We start from the raw sequence: 19748 nt of genomic DNA on the forward strand, positions 1-19748 counted from the left end.
TTCAAACTCTTACGGAAGAGCCAGATTACACCTAACTTGCCTCGTTTCAGGTCTGACTTGGCACCTGTAGGCATTTAGCCTGACCCTAACGCGGCCCCAGCGCCTGGCTAGAAACCCTGACGTAGGCGTGATAGGGGGCTGGATGGGTCGGTCCTGAGCTCGCGAGGGGCGTGGATGGAGGCATTCTCGCTGCCCAGCACCCACACCCAAAAGACCCTCACAAGGGGCTTTCTAAAGGGAAACTTCTTGTCTGCTTTCTTTGTGAATATTATTTTCCTGATGGGGTTACAGTTTTCTGCGACGATCCCAATTTAATGCGCAGTGAATACCCTAAGGAGTCGGCGAGAGGAGGGGCGCGGGGGACTTTAATTCCTCCTTTTTCAACCCGACAGCCACTCCTGTGCACCTCCAGACTGGAGCGTCTGGAGTTGTCACAGCCAGTGACGGTTCAGATGGGCTGGGCGGCTCTCAGCATTCTGTGGGGGGAGAATGAAACCGGGATGAGTCCAGAGGTGGCTCCAAGTTGGGAGTCTGGAACCTGCTGAGGAAGCTTCCATTCTTTCCTTCCCACCGCACAGTATAACCAAGATTCTTCAAGTCTGTGAACTTAGTTTTGGTCTGAATTGATCAGGAGGAGAAATGTCCCTTTTGGCCTACAGCGTGTTGAAATGACAACAAAGTCAGGGGTCAGAGCTCACAACACTGTGTGATTCTGGTGGCCTTTTCCCGCACCCAGCTCCAATTATCCTAGGCTTCATAATGGCCAAGACTTACTGCGCACCTTCTATGTCTGGCACCTGTAGGCTTTGGGCGCTCTTGCCTCTGCTGCCTAAAGGTAAATCTCCCAATTATTCTACATGCAATTACTATAATATTTCAAAGATGAGGAAGCTGAGGCACAGGTAGATGAGGCCTCTTGCCCTAGCTCACAGAGTAGCTAAGAATGAAACCGGCATCTGAACTAGGGCAGTATGCCGCAGGCTCTAAGCTCTTAACCACGGTTTTATACTGCCCCCTGTAATCTGGGAATAATAATACCTCCATCCCAGGATTGGGGCAGAGATTAAATGAGAGAAGTGTGTGCCAAGCACCTGGCACGCAGTGGGCCCTGGATAGACCTTAGTTCCCTTTGCTTCTGGCCAGAACCACTTCCCATTCTCCTGGGACTCACCTCCTTAATCCCCCTTAGTCTTTGCAGAGGGGACCTGATCCACTGCCCGGGTGTAGCGTTCCAAGAACGAAGACACAGTGTCTATTTAAAAAGCCCTTTGGATTTAAATTGAACAATTCCCTCCCCCCCCCCTTTTTAATCTGCACGCTTTTAACGGCTCACTTCATGGACATTAATTTTAATGGGACGATTATTACCCTGTTTGGAAGCCTGCCCCTCGAAATGCTGGGCTCGCAAGGTGGCGCTGGGTCGGGTCCCAGCAGCTTGGATGTTGTCTGTAGAAGAGGGGGTGCAGTCTTGGCCGTGGGGATGCAACGTTCAGCAGAGGGGGAAGAGAAGGGGATGGTGAAAAAGTGGGAGAGAAGGAGAAGCCTCTTTCTCCCTGACATTCTAAGTCTGGCAGTCCTTAATTTGCACAAACTATTGGACCACTTACTAACTGGGGAGCATGGCCTTGAGACGTGGCTTTTTGGAGCCTCCATTCTCTCAATTGTAAAGTGGGAATAATAATAGTACCCACCTCACAGCCTAAATACCAGGAAAGCCCTTACTTAGCACAGTGCCTGGCCCATCATTAGTTCTGTTTTGTTTTGTTTTTGTTTTTGAGACAGAGTCTTGCTCTGTCGCTAGACTAGAGTGCAGTGGCATGATCATGGCTCACTGCAACCTCCGCCTCAGGGTTCAACCAATCCTCTGCTTTGGCCTCCCTAGTAACTGAGCCTACAGGCACCCGCCACCATGCCCAGCTTATTTTTGTATTGTTAATAGAAATGGGGTTGCGCCATGTTGGCCGGGCTGGTCTCAAACTCCCAACCTTCAGTGATCCTTCCACTTTGGCTTCCCAAAGTGCTGGGATTACAGGCGTGAGCCACCATGCCCGGCCCCATCATTAGCATTTAATAAATGTTGAGTACTGCTAATATTTCAGAGTGGATCATGTAGTTGTCAAATAGTACTTTGAAGAATGTTGGGGATCCTCACCCTCAAATGTATATGGTTCCCCTATGGTGAATTGGTGATTCCATTGCTGATATTAAGCATTGCCCAGAGAAAGCGAATTCTTTGGGAGGGTGACATAACAGTCTCCTAGCACTTTTTAAATTGTCTTAATTTTTATTTAAAAACATTTTTTTAAAGATGGTGTCACTCTCTGTGGCCCAGGTTGGAGTGCAGTGATGAGATCATAACTCACTGCAGCCTCCAACTCCTGGGCTCAAGGAATCCTCCCGTCTCAGCCTCTGGAGTAGTAGCTGGGACCACACACACCACCACACCTGGCTAATTTAAAAAAAAAAAATTAGAGAATTTTTGGGTCTTGCTATGTTGCCTAGGCTGGTCTTGAACTCCTGGGCTCAAGTAATCCTCCCACCACAGCCTCTCAAGTGGCTAGAACTAGAGGCGTGCACCACCATGCCAAGCTTCTCCTAACAGTTTAGTAAAAATGAGTTGTTGATTTCAATGTTTAATTTAATAAACACTTATCTAGTGCTTGCTCTGTGCCAGGTGCTGTTCAAGTTCTCTAGACATATAACTCCTTTAATTCCCCTAATAACCCTATGAGACAGCTACTATTGTTAGCCCAGTGTTATGTATGCGCAAACCAAGGCAGAGGGGTTAACTAACTTATCCAAAGTCACACATCTGCCACGCCCCAGAGTTTGAGCCCTTTAGAATTAGAGTGACATATGGTGACTGGGGACTTGGGAAGAGGGAGGGAGGCTGTTGTGGGGTGAATTCTGTCCCCGCCGTTCCACCCCAAATTGATAACCCCTGGAACTTCAAAATGTGACTATATTTGGAGATAGCACCTTTAAATAATTAAGTTAAAATGAGGTCATTAGGATGGAGCTGAATCCATTATGACTGGTGTCCTCATAAGAAGAGGAAATTAGGACACAGACCCAGACACATGTAAAGACAGAGGAAGAAGGCATCTACCAGCCAAGGAGAGAGCCTAGAACAGGTGTTTCCTTCACAGCCCTCAGAAGGAACTAACCCTGGCCGGGCCTGGTGGCTCACACCTGTAATCCCAGCACTTTGGGAGACACAGGCAGGTAGATTGTTTGAGCACAGGAGTTCAAGACTAGCCTGGGCAACGTGGTGAAACCCTGTCTCTACAAAAAAAAAAAAAAAAAAAAAAAAAAGCTGGCGTGGTGGTGTGCACCTGTGGTCCCAGCTACTCAGGCGGCTGAGGTGGAAGGATTGCTTGAGCCCAGGAAGCCAAGGCTGCAGTGAGCCGAGATCATGCCACTGTGTTCCATCCTGGGTGACAGAGTGAGGCCCTGTCTCAAAAAAAAAAAAAAGGAACCAACCCTGTGGACTCACTGATCTTGAACTTCTAGCCTCTAGAACTGTGAGAAAATAAATTTTTGTTGTTTAAGCCCCCGAGACTGTGGCATGTTGCTACGGCACCCCTAGCAAACAAGTACAGAGAGGAACAATGTCCTAAACGGGAAGCTAGAAGCAGATATTTCACCAGACTGTGGCTGCTTTTACTGTGGGGCACGTGCGTGGACATTTTTCTGTGTTCTTGGGAAGGGTGGGTTCTAGAACTGTTGCCTGTTCCTTTTTTTTTTTTTTTTCTTTTTTGAGACAGAGTCTTGCTCTGTCTCCCAGGCTGGAGAGCAGTGATGCGATCTCAGCTCATTGCAACCTCCAGCTCCCGGGTTCAAGCGATTCTCCTGCCTCAGCCTCCCAAGTATCTGGGGTTACAGGTGCCCACCACCACACTGGGCTAATTTTTGTATTTTTAGTAGACACGGAGTTTCACCATCTTGGCCAGGCTGGTCTCAAACTCCTGACCTTGTGATCCACCCACCTCAGCCTCCCAAAGTGCTGGGATTACAGGCATCAGCCACCATGCCTGGCCCCTGCCTCTTCCTCTTCTTCTTCATTGGTGTCCTGTTGGAGATCTTTAAGGGAGGAAGAGTTTTAGGAGATTATTTTGGAAAACAGTTTGCGGAAATCCAGTTGATCATACAGGGAAAACTTTTCTACCGGTTGCAAAAAATGCAACCTCTCTCTCATGAAGTAAAGAAATGGGAAAGGCTTTCTAGTCCATGAATGTTTTCTGTGGTCTCCTGGCTTAAAACTGGGCACCCAGCAGGCACTCAGACTTTTTTTGAAATGAAGACTCAGGCCGGACTCAGTGACTTACACCTGTAATCCTAGCATTTTGGGAGGCTGAGGTGGGCAGATTGCCTGAGCTCAGGAGTTCGAGACCAGCCTGGGCAACATGGCAAAACCCTATCTCTACTAAAAATACAAAAAAGTAGCCAAGCGTGGTGGTATGCGCCTGTAGTACCAGCTACCCAGGAGGCTGAGGCAGAGGCACAAGGATTGCTTAAACTTGGGAGGCTGAGGTTGCAGTGAGCCGAGATTGCACCACTTCACTCTAGCCTGGGGAATAGAATAAGACTCTGTCTCAAAAAAAAATTTTTTTTAAAAGAAATAAAGACTCAACGAATGAATGAACAATAGTAAGCATCGTGATTTGTCTTTCTGTCTTCCTTTTTTTTTTTTTTTTTTTTTTTTGAGATGGAGTCTCACTCTGTTGCCCAGGCTCAAGTGCAGTGTCATGATCTCAGCTCCCTGCGACCTCTGCCTCCCAGGCTCAGGTGATCCTCCTGCCTCAGCCACCCGAGTAGCTAGCATTACAGGTGTGCTCCACCATGCCCAGCTATTTTAGTAGAGACAGGGTTTCACCATGTTGCCCAGGCTGGTCTCAAACTCAAGTGATCCACCTGCCTTGGCCTCCCAAAGTGCTGGGATTACAGGCATAAGCCACCACTCCTGACCTGTCTTTCTCTCTTTCAAACATATGCAGTCATATATGTACAATCGTTACAATCAAGTGTGTGTGTGTGTGTCCATGTGTGTGCGCGCGCGTGTGTGTGCATGTGTGTGGATTCTTTCCCCAAAGTATTATCTTAACTCCTACAGAAATCAGTACTCAAGTGTATTGAACAGGAAGGGGTTGGGTATTTCCTTTCTTTAATTAAAACAATAATTACCTATCCTGGTGTTTGAGACTGAGTGAGCCTTACCTTATGGTGTTTTAATTTGTGTGGCTTGGTGGAGTGGTAAATGAATGAACAGCTGTTGCCTCCTCCGAACAGCTGTGTTTCCTGAAGCCATGTATTAAAGCCAGGGACTGACTCAATGCCAGGAGCCTGCTTGGTGAACAACAGAGTTCTTGAATTGAAGTCAGAGATATAGCAGAGTAGTTTGACACTTGGGGCCAGAGAGACCTGGGTTTGAACCCTAGTCCCACTATGCAATAGTTGGGTACCTGGGGCGTATTTTCCACCTCTCTGAGCCTCCACTTTCCCATCTGCAAAATGGGACTAATAATCCTAGTACCTTCCTCATTGTGTTGTGAGGAGGATTAAAAAGAAAGAATGTCTGTCAAGTGTTTAGCTAAGTAGTTGGCACTCTATAAATATTAGTTATGGTCTTTGTTGATATCTCAGGATTATTAAGCAGCCGCTTAAGAAACAGAACAGGTACCCTGACCCAAGCCCACTGGGAAAACAAGAGGATTCAGATTTCAGTGAGTACCTTATTCAATTACATCATAGCTATTCCCAGGAAAGTTTCTGTCCATCCAATAGACCCAGATCAGAACAGCACTAATTTCTCACATTTACCCTATTTAATCCGCCCATACCTGAAAAAAAAAAATGGGGCAATCCCTTCTCCGGGGACCTCCTCGTAATTCATTTGATACCTCTCCCTTAAGGATCTTGTTGTTGTAAGTGAATGGAGAAGAGCAGATGAATGTCCACAGCAGGAGAGAAAAAATTAACCAGCCCATAATTATAGTCTCATCAATACTTTAAGTGTAAAGGGTAAACCTCACTTAAATAAAACCTAATTCCTTGATTACCAGAGTCACAAGAGATAGGGTTGATTAAACGTGCACCCCTGCTGTGAAAATCCAGTCATACTGTCCTTCGCTCAGGCAATAATCACTTTATTGAAGGCAGCTGAGCTCAGTTTAAACACGCTAGTCACTAGACTTGAAATTATACTAATGAGAGTGTAAATGAGGATAAATGCTGGAGAACATTTTGGAAGAGCTGGAAAAACTGAAAACGCACATGCCCTATGACCTGGTGATTCCACTTCCAGCTATTTACTCTAGGTCAGTGGTTCTCGACTGAGGACAACTTTGCTCCTCAGGAGACATTTGGCAATCTCTAGAGACATTTTTGATTGTCAAAACTGAGGGATGTTGACATCTAGTGGGTAGAAGCCAGGGATGCTGCTAAAATCTTACAGGGCACTGATAACCAAAAACTACCTGGCCCAAAATGTTGTGACAGTTGTCAGAATAAAAATGGAGTTGCTAATGTTAAGAAAACCCTGACAGGGCCAGGTGCGATGGCTCACGCCTGTGAGCCATCTTTGAGAGGCCAGGGTGGGTGGATCACTTGAGATCAGGGGTTCAAGACCAGCCTTGCCAACATGGAAACCCATCTCTACTAAAAATACAAAAATTAGCAGGACATGGTGGTGCACGCCTGTAATCCCAGCTACTGGGGAGGCTGAGACAGGAGAATCGCTTAAATCCAGGAGGTGGAGGTTGCAGTGAGCCAAGGTCATGCCATGACACTCCAGCCTGGGTGACAAAGTGAGATTCTGTCAAAAAAAAAAAAGAAAGAAAGAAAGAAAGAAAAAGAGAGAGAGAGAAAGAAGGAAAGAGAAAGAAAGAAAGAAAGAAAAATAAATAAATAAATAAATAAAAGAGAGAGAGAGAGAGAGAAAGAAAGAAAGAAAGAAGAGAGAGAGAGAGAGAGAGAGAAAGAAAAAATAAAATAAAATAAAAGAGAAAAGAAAAGAAGACCCTTACAGGGTTACTTGAGGGTGGAGGTTGGGAGGAGGGAGAGGATCCGAAAAAATAACTATTAGGTACTAGGCTTAGTATCTGGGTGATGAAATAGTCTGTACAACAAACCCCCGTGACACGAGTTTACCTGTATAACAAAACTGCACGTGTACCCCTGAACCTAAAATAAAAGTTAAAAAAAGAAAACCTTGACAGATAGAGCCAGGAAAGGCCATGCAGAGAAGGGTCTTGTGCTTGTATGCCTGATAACAAAAATGATCACAGAAGCCTGCAAAAACCACAGCCTTGCACAAGGCCTTTTGTGTAAGACCATCACAACCTTACACAAAAAAGACTCCTGCAGGGACATCTGCCCAGCAACTGCCTGTACAACTCTGGACTGGCGTCACTCTTGTTATTGATCTTTGTAGCCAAGGATAATTATTTCTAAGCAATTATGTAATCCTCCTCATGTTTTTTTCCTTGAAGAACCCTTGTCTTCTTTTACCTCTCTGCATGCACACATACTTTACTATGCCATGCATATTTTCATTGCAATGCATTGCTCCCAAAAAACATCGTTTCTTCTAGAGAGCCTCTCTCTGTTTGTTATTTACATTGACAATGTCAATAGTGCCGAGTGTGAGGTCAGGTGCAGTGGCTCACGCTTGTAATCCCAACACTTTGGGAGGCCGAGGAGGGTGGATCACCTGAGGTCGAGAGTTCAATACCAGCCTGACCAACATGGAGAAACCCCGTTTCTACTAAAAATATAAAATTAACCAGGCATGGTGGTGCATGCCTGTAATCCCAGCTCTCAGGAGGCTGAGGCGGGAGAATCACTTGAACCCGGGAGGCAGATTGCTATGAGCCGAGATCTCGCCATTGCACTCCAGCCTGGGCAACAAGAGTGAAACTCCATCTAAGAAAAAAAAAAAAAAAGATAGTGCTGAGTGTGAGAAACCCTGCCCCAGATATATTAGCTAGTATGCATTTGGCGAAAGTAACAGACAATACAACTGGTAGAGTCTTAAATTATAAGAATTTTTATTGTTCACTTGATAAGTCCAGAACAGGGGTTGGCAAACTGTAGCCTATGGGCCAATCTGGTCTGCTGCCTGCTTTTGTAATAGATAGATCGATTATTGATTGATTGATGGGGTCTCGTTCTGTCATTCAGGCTGGAGTGTGGTGGTGCAATCACGGTTCACTGCAGCCTCAACCTCCTGGGTTCAAACGATCCTCCCACCTTGACCTTCTGAGTAGCTGGGACCACAGGCGTGCACCACAACACCAGACTAATTGATTTTTATTTTTTGTAGGCATAGGTTCTTTCTATGTTGCCCAAGCTGGTCTCAAACTTCTGGGCTCAAACTTCTGGGCTTCCACGTAAACCTCCCAAAGTGTTGGGATTACAGACATGAGCCACTGCACCCAGTTGTAATGGTTGTGTTGAAACACAGTTATGCTTTTTCATTTACATATTATTTTTGGATGCTTTTCTGCTACAACAGTGGAATTGAATAGTTTCAATAGAGATTATATGGCCTGCAAAGCCTAAAATATTTACTATCTGGCCCTTTACAGAAAACGTGTGCTGATCCCTGCTCCAGGGGAAGGCATGGCCTTTCAAGTTTGGGTTTGTGGTGCAAATATCTCATCATAGATCAGGCTGTGCCTGTGCTTCCACTCTGTCACCCTTAGTATGTCGGTTTTAGTCTTCAGGCTTATTTCCTCATGGCAGCAAGATGGCTGCCACAGCTCCAGCTATCACATCCTCAATGCAAAAGGAGAGAGAAGGAAGAGGAAAAGATCTCCTTGTGTAGGTCTCTTGTTCAGGGGAAAAACCTTTCTTGGAAGCCTCCCAGCAGATTTTTCTTAATCTCATTGACCAGCAGTAAATCTCATGCTCACTTCCAGACCAATGGCTGGCAAAAGGTAATGTACTTGGCAGGTGTACTAGATCGAATAGTGTCTCCTCCAAAAGTTCTTCTCCACCTGCAACCTGTGAGTGTGACCTTATTTGGAAATCGGGTCTTTGCAGGTGTAATCAAGTTAATACGAGGTCATGCTGGATTAGTATGGGTCTTAGGCAGTGACTAGTGTCCTTATAAGAAGAGGGGAATTTGGACACAGATATACACTGTTTCTGTTGTTTTAAGCCACCCAGTTGTTGGTAATTTGTTACAGCAGCCTCGAACGTGAATATACCGTATGTATTAGGCTGGTGCAAAAGTAATTGCGGTTTTTACCATTAAAAGTAATGGCAAAAATTAGCCATTGATCTGGAGGTGAGCATGTGACCTACCGCTGGTCAATGAGATTAAGAAAAATCTGCTGAGAGGCTTCTAAGAAAGGATTTTTCCCCTGGACAAGAGACCTACACCAGGAAATCTTTTCATTTTCCTTTTCTCTACTTTTGCATTGAGGATGTGAAATCTGGAGAAAAAAAAAAATCTAGTTAGAATTAGTTAGGCTGGCCGGACACAGTGGCTCACACCTGTAACCCAGCACTTTGGGAGGTTGAGGCAGGCAGATCACTTGAGCTCAGGAGTTCAAGACCAGCCTAGCCGACATGGTGAAACCCTGTCTCTACTATACAAAAATTAGCCAGGTGTGGTGGTGTGTTCCTGTAATCCCAGCTACTCCAGAGGCTAAGGCACAAGAATCACTTGAACCCAGGAGACGTAGGTTGCATTGAGCCAGCTCACACCACTGTACTCCAGCCTGGGCGACCAAGTGAAACTGTGTCTCAAAAACAAAACAAAAGAAGAATTAGGCTATGAATAGCCAAAACCACTCAAATTGATGCAGGCCGGGCAAGTCCCAAAGTGGGGCTTAGCCTGCAAGGGTTCTTGGCTTCACTCAGGAAGGAATTCAAGGGCAAGCTAGTTGTAGAGTAGAAGAAAACAGCTTTATTGAAGCAGCACTGTTACCGCCCTGGCAGGGTTACAGCTCCGTGACTGCTCCTGCAGAGCAGGGCCACCCCATAGGCAGTGTGCTGACAGCAGCAGATCAGGGCAGCTCTGCAATCAGATTTATACCTGCTTTTAATTACATGTGGACTAAGGGGCAGTTTATGCAGTAATTTCTAAGAAAAAGGTGGCAGCTTTTGAGTCTTTGGGTCATTGCCATGGAAAGGGGCAGTAACTCCTGGGTGTTGCCATAGCAATGGTAACTGACATGGCATCCTGGTGGTGTTTCTCATGGAAAGCAGCTTCCACCCCATCCCTGTGTTGGCTAGTCCTCAATTTGGTTCAGTGTCCAAGCCCTGCCTCTGGACTTCAGTCTTACCTCCTACCCCAAAACCACAGTGGCTTAAACGAGATAGGATGTTTTTCCCTCTCATATATACCAAGAGTGAGGAAGGTGGTGTAGCTACTTAGATATCAGGGAAACAGGGTCCTTCGATCTTGTTCTTCCTCCAGCATTCCACACTGTCTCCTGATCTGAGATGGCTGCTTGAATGCCTGCCACACTTTTAGATTCCCAGAATTATCATTTAACACTTTGATGTAGACTTCATATGTCAGAACTTAGTCATGTGGCCACACCTAGCTGCATGGACTGCTGGGAAATGTAGTCTTTTGGCAAGACGTCAATGTGCCTACCTAATATATACAGGAGGTCTGTTATTAAAAGGGAAGGGAAGAACAGAAGGTCTCTGCTTCACCATCATGGCCTCAAATCAGAGACTGACAAACTGTGGGCTATGGCCAAATTCATACTTCCATCTGTTTGTTTGTTTTTAATTGGAATTTTTATTGAGATACAGTAGTCCCCCCCTAATCCAAGGGAGATATGTGCCAAGACCCCAGTGGGTGCAGAAACTGAGGATAGTACCAAGCCCTATATATATCTATACTATGTTTTTCCTATACATACGTGCCTATTGTGAAGGAAAATAAAAACTTGGGACCCCAAGTCACTATGCCAAAAGAAAAAAAAAAAAAAACTGGAAGCTGAGTCATGCAAGAAGCTGCCTTTCTGTTAGTTCCTAAGCAGAGAGCTACAGATAAAAGGTTAAATATCCCCCCGGTCGGTACTCTATGTTCACCTTATCTATGTAAAGTGCCGATTTACTAAGCACGAGACATCACATAATTGACTATCCCCCTACCTGCTCCTTTTGTCTTATAACCTGTGGATGACCTTATCCTCCCTCTTTCCCTTCTAGCCCACTTCTCCCCTTTCAATATCAAAGCCTTCAAAGTCATCTTTGGAGAAAGGCACAGACCACAGACTGTTTCTGTGATTCCATGTTTATTGCTTCCTGGGATGTCCTTAACCTCGGCAAAATACACTTCTAAATGGATTGAGGCATGTCTCAGATACTTTTCGGTTTACACCATGATAAAGTTTAATTTATAAATTAGTCACAGTAAAAGATAATGACAATAATAAAATAGAACAATTATAGCAAAATGCCACATCACCGCTTATGTGCTTTGGGGACATTATTAAGGAAAATAAGGATTACTTGAACACAAGCACTGCAATACCTCAACAGTCAACTTGATAACCAAGATGGCGGCTAAGTGACTAATGGACTGGTAGCATCTATGGCGTGGATGTGCTGGAAAGAGGGATGACTCACAACCTAGGTAGGATGGAGCAATGGAGCAGGATGACGAGAGATTTCATCACTATTCAGAATACTGCACAATTTAAAACTTATAAATTTTTTTTTTGAGACGAAGTTTCGTTCTTGTCGTCTAGACTGGAGTGCAGTGGTGCGTTCTCAGCTCACTGCAACCTCCGCCTCCCAAGTTCAAGTGATTCCCCTGCCTCAGCCTCCCAAGTAGCTAGGATTTCAGGTGCTTGCCACCATGCCTGGCTAATTTTTGTGTTTTCAGTAGAGACGGATTTTCACCATGTTGGCCAGGCTGGTCTCAAACTCCTGACCTCAAGTGATTCACCTGCTTTGGCCTCCCAAAGTGCTGGGATTACAGGTGTGAGCCACTGTTCCTGGCCATTAATTTTTTATTTCTGGAATTTTCCATTTAATATTTCCAGAAGTCAGTTGATGGTGGATAACTGAAATCTTGGAAAATGAAACCATGGGTAAAGGGGGACTACTGTAATTATAGATTTATGTGCAATTTTAGAAGTAATATGGAGAGACTCCTTCTACACATTGCCCAGTTTTCCCAGTGGTAATATTTTACAAAACTGTGGTATAATATCATAACCAGGATATTGCTCTACTGATCTTATGCAGATTTCCCACTTTCACTTATACTCTTGGGGGTGTGTGTATGTTCAGTTCCATACCCTTTTATTGCCTACATAGATTCATGTATCCACTCCCACAGTAAAGATGCTGATTCCATGGTATGGCTGCATCATAGTTTGTTCAACCATTCACCCATTGTAGAATGTTTGAATCATTTACAGTTTTTGGCTATGAGAAATAAAACTGCTGTGAACATTTGCTTACAGGTTTTTGTGTGAACATAAGTTTTTCTTTTTCTGGGATAAATGCCCAGGAATGCAATTGTTGGGTCATATGATAGTTGCATGTTTAGTTTTCTAAGAAACTGCCAAACTGTTTTTCAGAGTAGCTGCACCATTGTGCATTCCCACCAGCAATGTATGTGTATGATCCTGTTTCTCCACATCCTCTCCAGCATTTGATGTTGTTACTATTTTTTATTTTAGCCATTCTGATAGGTATATAGTGGTACCTCATTGTGGATTTTTTGTTTGTTTTCTTTTTTTGAGACAGAGTCTCACTCTGTTGTCCAGGCTGGAGTGCAATGGCACAATCTCGGCTCACTGTAACCTTCGCCTCCCAGGTTCAAGTGATTCTCCTGCCTCAGCCTCCCAAGTAGCTGGGATTACAGGCACCCACCACGATGGCTGGCTAATTTGTTGTACTTCTAGTAGAGATGGGGTTTTACCTTGTTGGCCACGCTGGTCTCGAACTCCTGACCTCAGGTGATCCACACACCTTGGCCCCCCAAAATGCTGGGATTACAGGTGTGAACCACTGAGCCTGGCCTCATTGTGGTTTTGATTTGCTTTTCCCTAATAAGTAGTTAATGATGTTGACTGTCTTTTCAAGTGCATATTTGCTATCTGTATATCCTCTTGGGTGACTCCATCTATTTTTGTAAATAAAGTTTTATTGGAACACATACCTGTTCATTTATATATCATTGGTGTCTGCATTTACACTACAACAGCAGAGTTAGGACAGAGACTATATGGTCTGCAAGCCTAAAATATTTACCATCCTTGCCCTTTATAGAAAAATGTTGCCAATCACTGCCTCAGACAAATCATGATTTATTCCTTGAGGAGGCTGGGCACAAGGCTGTCCAAACACAATCAGGGTTTTATTGGCAAGGAAGAAGAGAAGAAATGACGTTTTTTGCTGTATTAGACATCCAGTGGTGCTCAAAGATGTTCACTGCCGCATTGTTTGAAATAACCAACATTTGGAAGCAACAAAAATAGCCACCAAAAGAAGACTGGGTAAACAAATGTGGTATATTCATACTATGGAACAGTGTAACAAATCACAAGAAATGAACTAGATTTATAGATAGATGTATTTCAAAAACATAATGTTGAGCAAAATAAGGCATTTGTAAAATGAGGCAATTATTTGTACAGTTTGATACTGTTTATGTAAATCTGAAATACACAGGAAACAATACTATCAATTATTCATGAACACACACATATTTCTTTAAAATAGGCTGGAAGGATACACATGAAATTTATGATGGTGGTTTTGCTTTTGCCCGTGGGAGTGGAAGGGTAGACACAGCACAGGGGTAATTTATAAAGGGGACTTTGGAAAGATATACATGCACTGGTTAAGAGTTTAAGCCAGGTGCAGCAGCACACGCCTATTTTCCCAGCTATTTATGAGGCTGAGGCAGGAAGATCACTTGAGCCCAGGAGTTCAGGACCCACTTGGGCACTGTAACAAGACCCCGTCTGAAAACAAAAGCAAAACAAAAACAAAACTAATAATTAAAGAAGTTTAAGTGCATTTTCCACATACTTCAATTTCAGGATTTTTTTTTTTTTTTTTTTTTGAGACAGAACCTTGCTCTGTCCCCCAGGTTGCAGTGCAATGGCACGATCTTGGCTTACTGCCACGCCCAGCTAGTTTTTGCATTTTTACTTTTTTTTTTTTTGAGACGGAGTCTCACGAGCCACCCAGGTTGGAGTGCAGTGGCCACCATCTCGGCTCACTTCAACCTCCACCTCCCAGGTTCAAGTCATTCTCCTGCCTCAGCCTCCCTAGTAGCTGGGATTATAGGCACCCGCCACCACGCCCGGCTAACTTTTGTATTTTTTGTAAAGACGGGGTTTCACCACGTTGGGGGTTTCACCATGTTGGCCAGCCTGGTCTCGAGCTCCTGACCTCAGGTGATCTGCCCGCCTCAACCTCCCAGAGTGCTGGGAATACAGACGTGATATCTATTGGTAACATCATCCCCATTCCTCTAGAGAAATAACCATCTGTCATTGCGTATGGTTCTGAAGGGACTAGCAATCATAGGTCATACAGGTACTATGTGTATACAGGGCACACGTGTGATCAGTCCCAGCCAATCATAGTATCACCTTCCCTGAATCTCACTGTGGGCATGTGAACCAAGATGAACCAATCAGAGTCCTTCCCTGAGATATTTATCTATGGATGTTGGGAGTGAGAAGTATCTTCTTTTCTCTGGTGCCACCAAACTGGAATAATAGAAGCTTGGAGCTGTGTACAGCAATGCTTTTTCCCTAAATGCAATAAAAGAAAGTGAGACCAACAGAGAAAAAGAGGGAGAGAAGGGGAGAGACAAATCAGAAAGAGAAGCCTGAAGGCTGGTTTCAGAGCCTGAGTTTCCTTTTTTTTTAATTTTAGTTTTTTTTTTATTTTTTGAGACAGAGTCTTGATCTGTCACCCAGGATGGAGTGCAATGGTGCCATATCAGCTCACTGCAACCTCTGCCTCCTGGTTCAAGCTATTCTTCTGCCTCAGCATCCCGAGTAGCTGGGACTACTGGCGTGCTCCCCCACGCCCAGCTAATTTTTGTATTTTTAGTAGAGATGGGATTTCGTCATGTTGGCCATGGTGATCTTGAATTCCTGGCCTCAAGTGATTGGCCTGCCTTGGCCTCCCAAACTGCTGGGATTACAGGCATGAGCCACCACGCCCGGCCTGAGTGTCTCTTTTACCCTTGGACTTCCCAGAGCAAAATTAATTCTCTTTTTTAGCTAAAGTCATTTTCAGTTGAGTTTCTTTTTTTTTTTCAACCTATGGATCTTAGGTGATACAGAACCTAACCCGGTCTGGAGAATGAAGGCAGGGAGGGCTTCATGAAGGAGGTGACCTCTAACATGAAAACTGGTGAGAGTTGGGCAGGTGCCAGTGGGAAAGGAGGCGAGTTCCAGGGACAAGAGAGCATGACAAAGTGAAAGTTAAAAGAGGTTGCGATGATTAGATTAGACTGGAGACTAAGGAGAGTGTTGAGAGGTCAGGCTACAGATAGATGTGGGGTAGAGACCTCAGAAGGTTTTACATGGCATCCGCCTTAGAGAAATCTCATGAAAGTGGACATTAAGATTTACAAAGCAGATGGACAGGTCCTCAAAGAACTCAAGTGCGTTCCAGACATTCCTGACTTCATCCTCAGGATGGCCCCAGTGACGTCCATCTGCAAAGTGCTTTGAGAACATTCTGAGTGGCTTAGGGTACTTTGCTGCTATTAAATGCACATATAAATCCCAACTTATTGGCTCAAATGTTTGATTTCCTATTTTTCTTTCCATTTGCTTGTCACCTGTAATTAGAGTTCCAAAGTGCTCAGTGTACCAAAGTGCTCAGGGTGATTTTTCTGTTAAAACAGAAGGGAGAGAGGACTCATCGTTTCTGCAGATTGCAAAGTGGAACAGGCAACTCTTTCCATCACCTGCACGGGCAATTGTGTTGAGATCGATGAGACTTATAATGACACGTCTCAGTTTTTTCTTAAAGGACTGAATTTATCTTTCTCTCTCCTACTCTGTGTGTGTGTGAATGTGTGTATGGTTGTCTCTACCTTTATTACTTGCAGGATCATCAGCAGCACAAACATTTTTGGTTTTTTTTGTTTTTTGTTTTTTGAGATAGGGTCTCACTCTGTCACCCAGGCTGGAATGCAGTGACATGATCATGGCTCACTGCAACCTTCATCTCCTGAGCTCAAACAATTCTCCCACCTCAGCCTTCCGAGTGGCTGGGAATACAGGCATGTGCTATCATGGCTGGCTATTTTTTTCTTTTTGTAGAGACGAGGTCTTGCTATGTTGCCCAAGCTGGTCTTGAACTCCCGGGCTCAAGTGATCCTCCTGCCACAGCCTCCCAAAGTGCTGGGATTATAGGTGTGAGCCACTGCGCCAGGCTTAGCAGCACAAATATTTATTGAGCATCCGCTGTGTGTGGACACAAATCTCAGAAACACCTTCTGCTCTCTCTGAGCTCCATCATTCATTCATTCATTGATTCGTTCATTCCACCAAGCAAGATTTACTCTCTAGGACACTCTAGGAACCAGGCTGTATGAAAGGGGATGAGGATGCCCTGATGAACAAGACAGGCATGGCCCCCAGCCTCAGGGAGCCCACATCCTGATGGGGGAGACACACAAAACAAACAGATAATAAATAAAACCACTTATCTATTGAGGTACAGCTCTGTTTCAGTGATAGGGATAATTGTGTGTGGATGCATTACTTAGATGGATGGTCAGGGGGGTCACGTTTGAACTGAGAGCTGAAGGATGAAGAGGGAACCTCACTGAAGAGTGATGCAGGAAGAGTGTTTTAGGAAGAGGGAAGTAGGTTCAAAAGCCCCCAAGGTGGAAAAGAAGTTAGCTTTTTTCAGACTACAGAGAAGTTTGAATGGGAAGATATAAAATACACACTGGAACCCTCACACAGTGCTGGTGGGGATGTAAAGTGATATATGGCAGGTCCTTAAGTGATTAAACATGATTTAAAAAGTATTTAACCCAGCAATTCCGCTCCTAATGATTTACCCAGGAGAAATAAGAAACTATGCCTACACAAAAACCTGTACAGGAATCTTCATAGATGCATTATTCTTTTTTGTTTAACAATTTTTTTTTTTTTAAAGACAGGGTCTCACTTTGTTGCCCAGGCTGGAGTGCAGTGGTGCAAACATGGCTCACTGCAGCCTCGACCTCCCAAGCTCAAGTTAGCCTCCCATTTCAGTCCCCCAAGTAGCTGGGACTACAGGTGTGCACCACCACACCTGGCTAATTTTTGTATTTTTTTGTAAAGATAGGATTTGGACATGTTGCCCAGGCTGGTCTTGAACTCCTGAGCTCAAGCAATCCATCCACCCAAAGTGCTAGGATTACAGGTGTGAGCCACAGCACCTGGTCAGAAGCATTATTCTTAATAGCCAAAAGATGGAAGCAACTCAAGTGCCCATCAATGTCTGTAAAATAGGGATCATTTTTAAACAGATGAATTGAAAAACAAATTTTAGTCTATCCACGCAATAGAATATTATTCAGCCATGAAAAGGAATGAAGTATTGATACATGCTGGAATGGGATGAGTCTGGAAAAGATTATACTAAATGAAAGAGACTAGACACAAAAGGTCACATATTGTATGATTCCATCTATATGAAATGTCCGGAATAGAGAAATCTACAGAGACAGAAAACATAATGAAGATTGCCAAGGGAGGACTGGAGGTGATGGTTAAAGTGAGTAGGGTTTCTTTTGGGGGGTGATGAAAGTATCATAAAATTGTGGCAATGGTGACATATATCTGTGCATACTCTAAAATACATTGAATTGTATGCTTTAAATGGGTGAATGGTGCAGTAAGTGTATTATATTTCAATAAAGCTGTTGTAAATATGATCTCGTTTATTATTTCAAGAACAGTGGAGGTACCTTTAGGTATTTTGAATAGGAAGATGTCCTGACCTGATTCACTTTTCCAAAAGCTCTCTGGCAGCTCTGTGATTCATTGGCAGGAGCAACAGTTGAGAAGGGGAGAGCAGTGGGGAGATTCTGCAGTGGGCTAGGCTCCATGATGGTGCCTTGGATTTAGGGTTGTCAGATTTAGCAAAGAGAAATACAGGATGCCCAGTTAAATTTGACTTTCAGATAAGCCAAGAATATTTTTAGTATAATATATCCCAAATATCGCATAGGACAAAATTACTCTTTATCTAAAATTTAAATTTTGCATGGGTATACTTACACTAAAATAATTCATTGTCTATCTGAAATTCCATTTTAACTGTGTCTTGCATTTTACCTGGTGACCCTCCTTGGACTAGGATGGTGGTGAGGGAGATAGAGAGAAGAGAAGTGAACAGATTGAAGATACAGTTTTTCTTTCTTTTGTTTTCTTTTCTTTTTACTTTTTTTTTTTTTTTTTTTTTTTTGACAGGGTCTTGCTCTGTCTTCCAGGCTGGAGTGCGGTGGTACAATCTCAGCTCACTGCAGCCTCGACCTCCTGGGTTCAATCAGTCCTCTGGCTTCAGCCCCCCTAGTAGCTGGGGCTACAGGCATGCACTGCTATGCCCAGTTAATTTTTTTTAATTATTATTTTTAGAGACAAGGTTGCCCTATGTTGCCCAGGCTGTTCTCAAACTCCTAAGGCCCGTGCGATCTTCCTGCCTCAGCCTCCCAAATTGCTGGGATTATAAGTGTGAGCCACCTTGCCTGGACTCAAGATACATTTTGAAAGTAGAATTATCAGGACTTGAGCCAGTCATGGTGGCTCATGCCTGTAATCCCAGCACTTTGGGAGGCCAAGGTGGGCAGATCACCTGAGACCAGGAGTTTGAGACCAGTCTGGCCAACATGGTGAAACCCAGTCTCTACTAAAAATACAAAAATTAGCCAGTCCTGGTGGTAGGCGCCTGTAATCCTAGCTACTCAGGAGGCTGAGGTAAAAGAGTGGCTTTAAGCCGGAAGGTGGAGGTTGCAGTAAGCAGAGATTCTGCCACTACACTCCAGCCTGGGTGACAGAGCAAGACTCCATCTAAAAAAAAAAAAAAAAAAAAAAAAAAAAAAAAAAAAAATTCTCAGCCCTTGTTGTGAGAGGTGAGGGAGAGTAAGAACTCAAGTTCTTGGCTGAAGCATCAACGTAGCGGCATCGTGTGCTGAGATGGGAAAAACTTAGTTGGGTTGCAAAGAAATAAGATGAGAGGAATAATTTGGAATTTAATAAATTGGGAGCGATGACTTGGAATAAAGAAAATAATTTTGAGGCCAGGCGGGGTGATTCATGCCTGTAATCCCAGCACTTTGGGAGGCCGAGGTGGGTGGGTCACCTAAGGTCAGGAGTTGGAGACCAGCCTGACCGATATGGTGAAACCCCGTCTCTACTAAAAATACAAAAATGAGCCAGGCAGGCTGGTGGGCAACTGTATTCCTAGCTACTCAGGAGGCTGAGATAGGACAATTGCTTGAACCTGGGAGGCGGAGGTTGCAGTAAGCCAAGATGACGCCACTGCTCTCCAGCCTGGGCAACAGAGTGAGATGCTGTCTCTAAATAAATAAATAAATAAATAAATAAATAAATAATCAATAAAAAATTTTGATGTTCTTTGTTTCATAGGAGTAAGAGTTAAAGTCATGCTAATGACAAGAGTATCTTTGCTTCATGTGAGCCCAGACTAGGATGGCTGCACAAGTTTGTCCTGGTGCCTTGCTTCTTAAGTAGACAGGCAAGGAGACTGGCTTTTGCTGTCCCAGGGTC

General features: G+C 44.2%; 1 protein-coding gene across 2 annotated transcripts in view; it reads right to left on the reverse strand.

The window, feature by feature from the left end:
• SPRING1 (SREBF pathway regulator in golgi 1) overlaps positions 1-19748 on the reverse strand; it is a 465726-nt gene that overhangs the window by 170997 nt on the left and 274981 nt on the right. The gene's annotated exons all lie outside the window — the stretch shown is intronic.

Source organism: Macaca thibetana, chromosome 11, assembly GCF_024542745.1.
Source record: "Macaca thibetana thibetana isolate TM-01 chromosome 11, ASM2454274v1, whole genome shotgun sequence".
Classification (NCBI taxonomy): Eukaryota; Metazoa; Chordata; class Mammalia; order Primates; family Cercopithecidae; genus Macaca; species Macaca thibetana.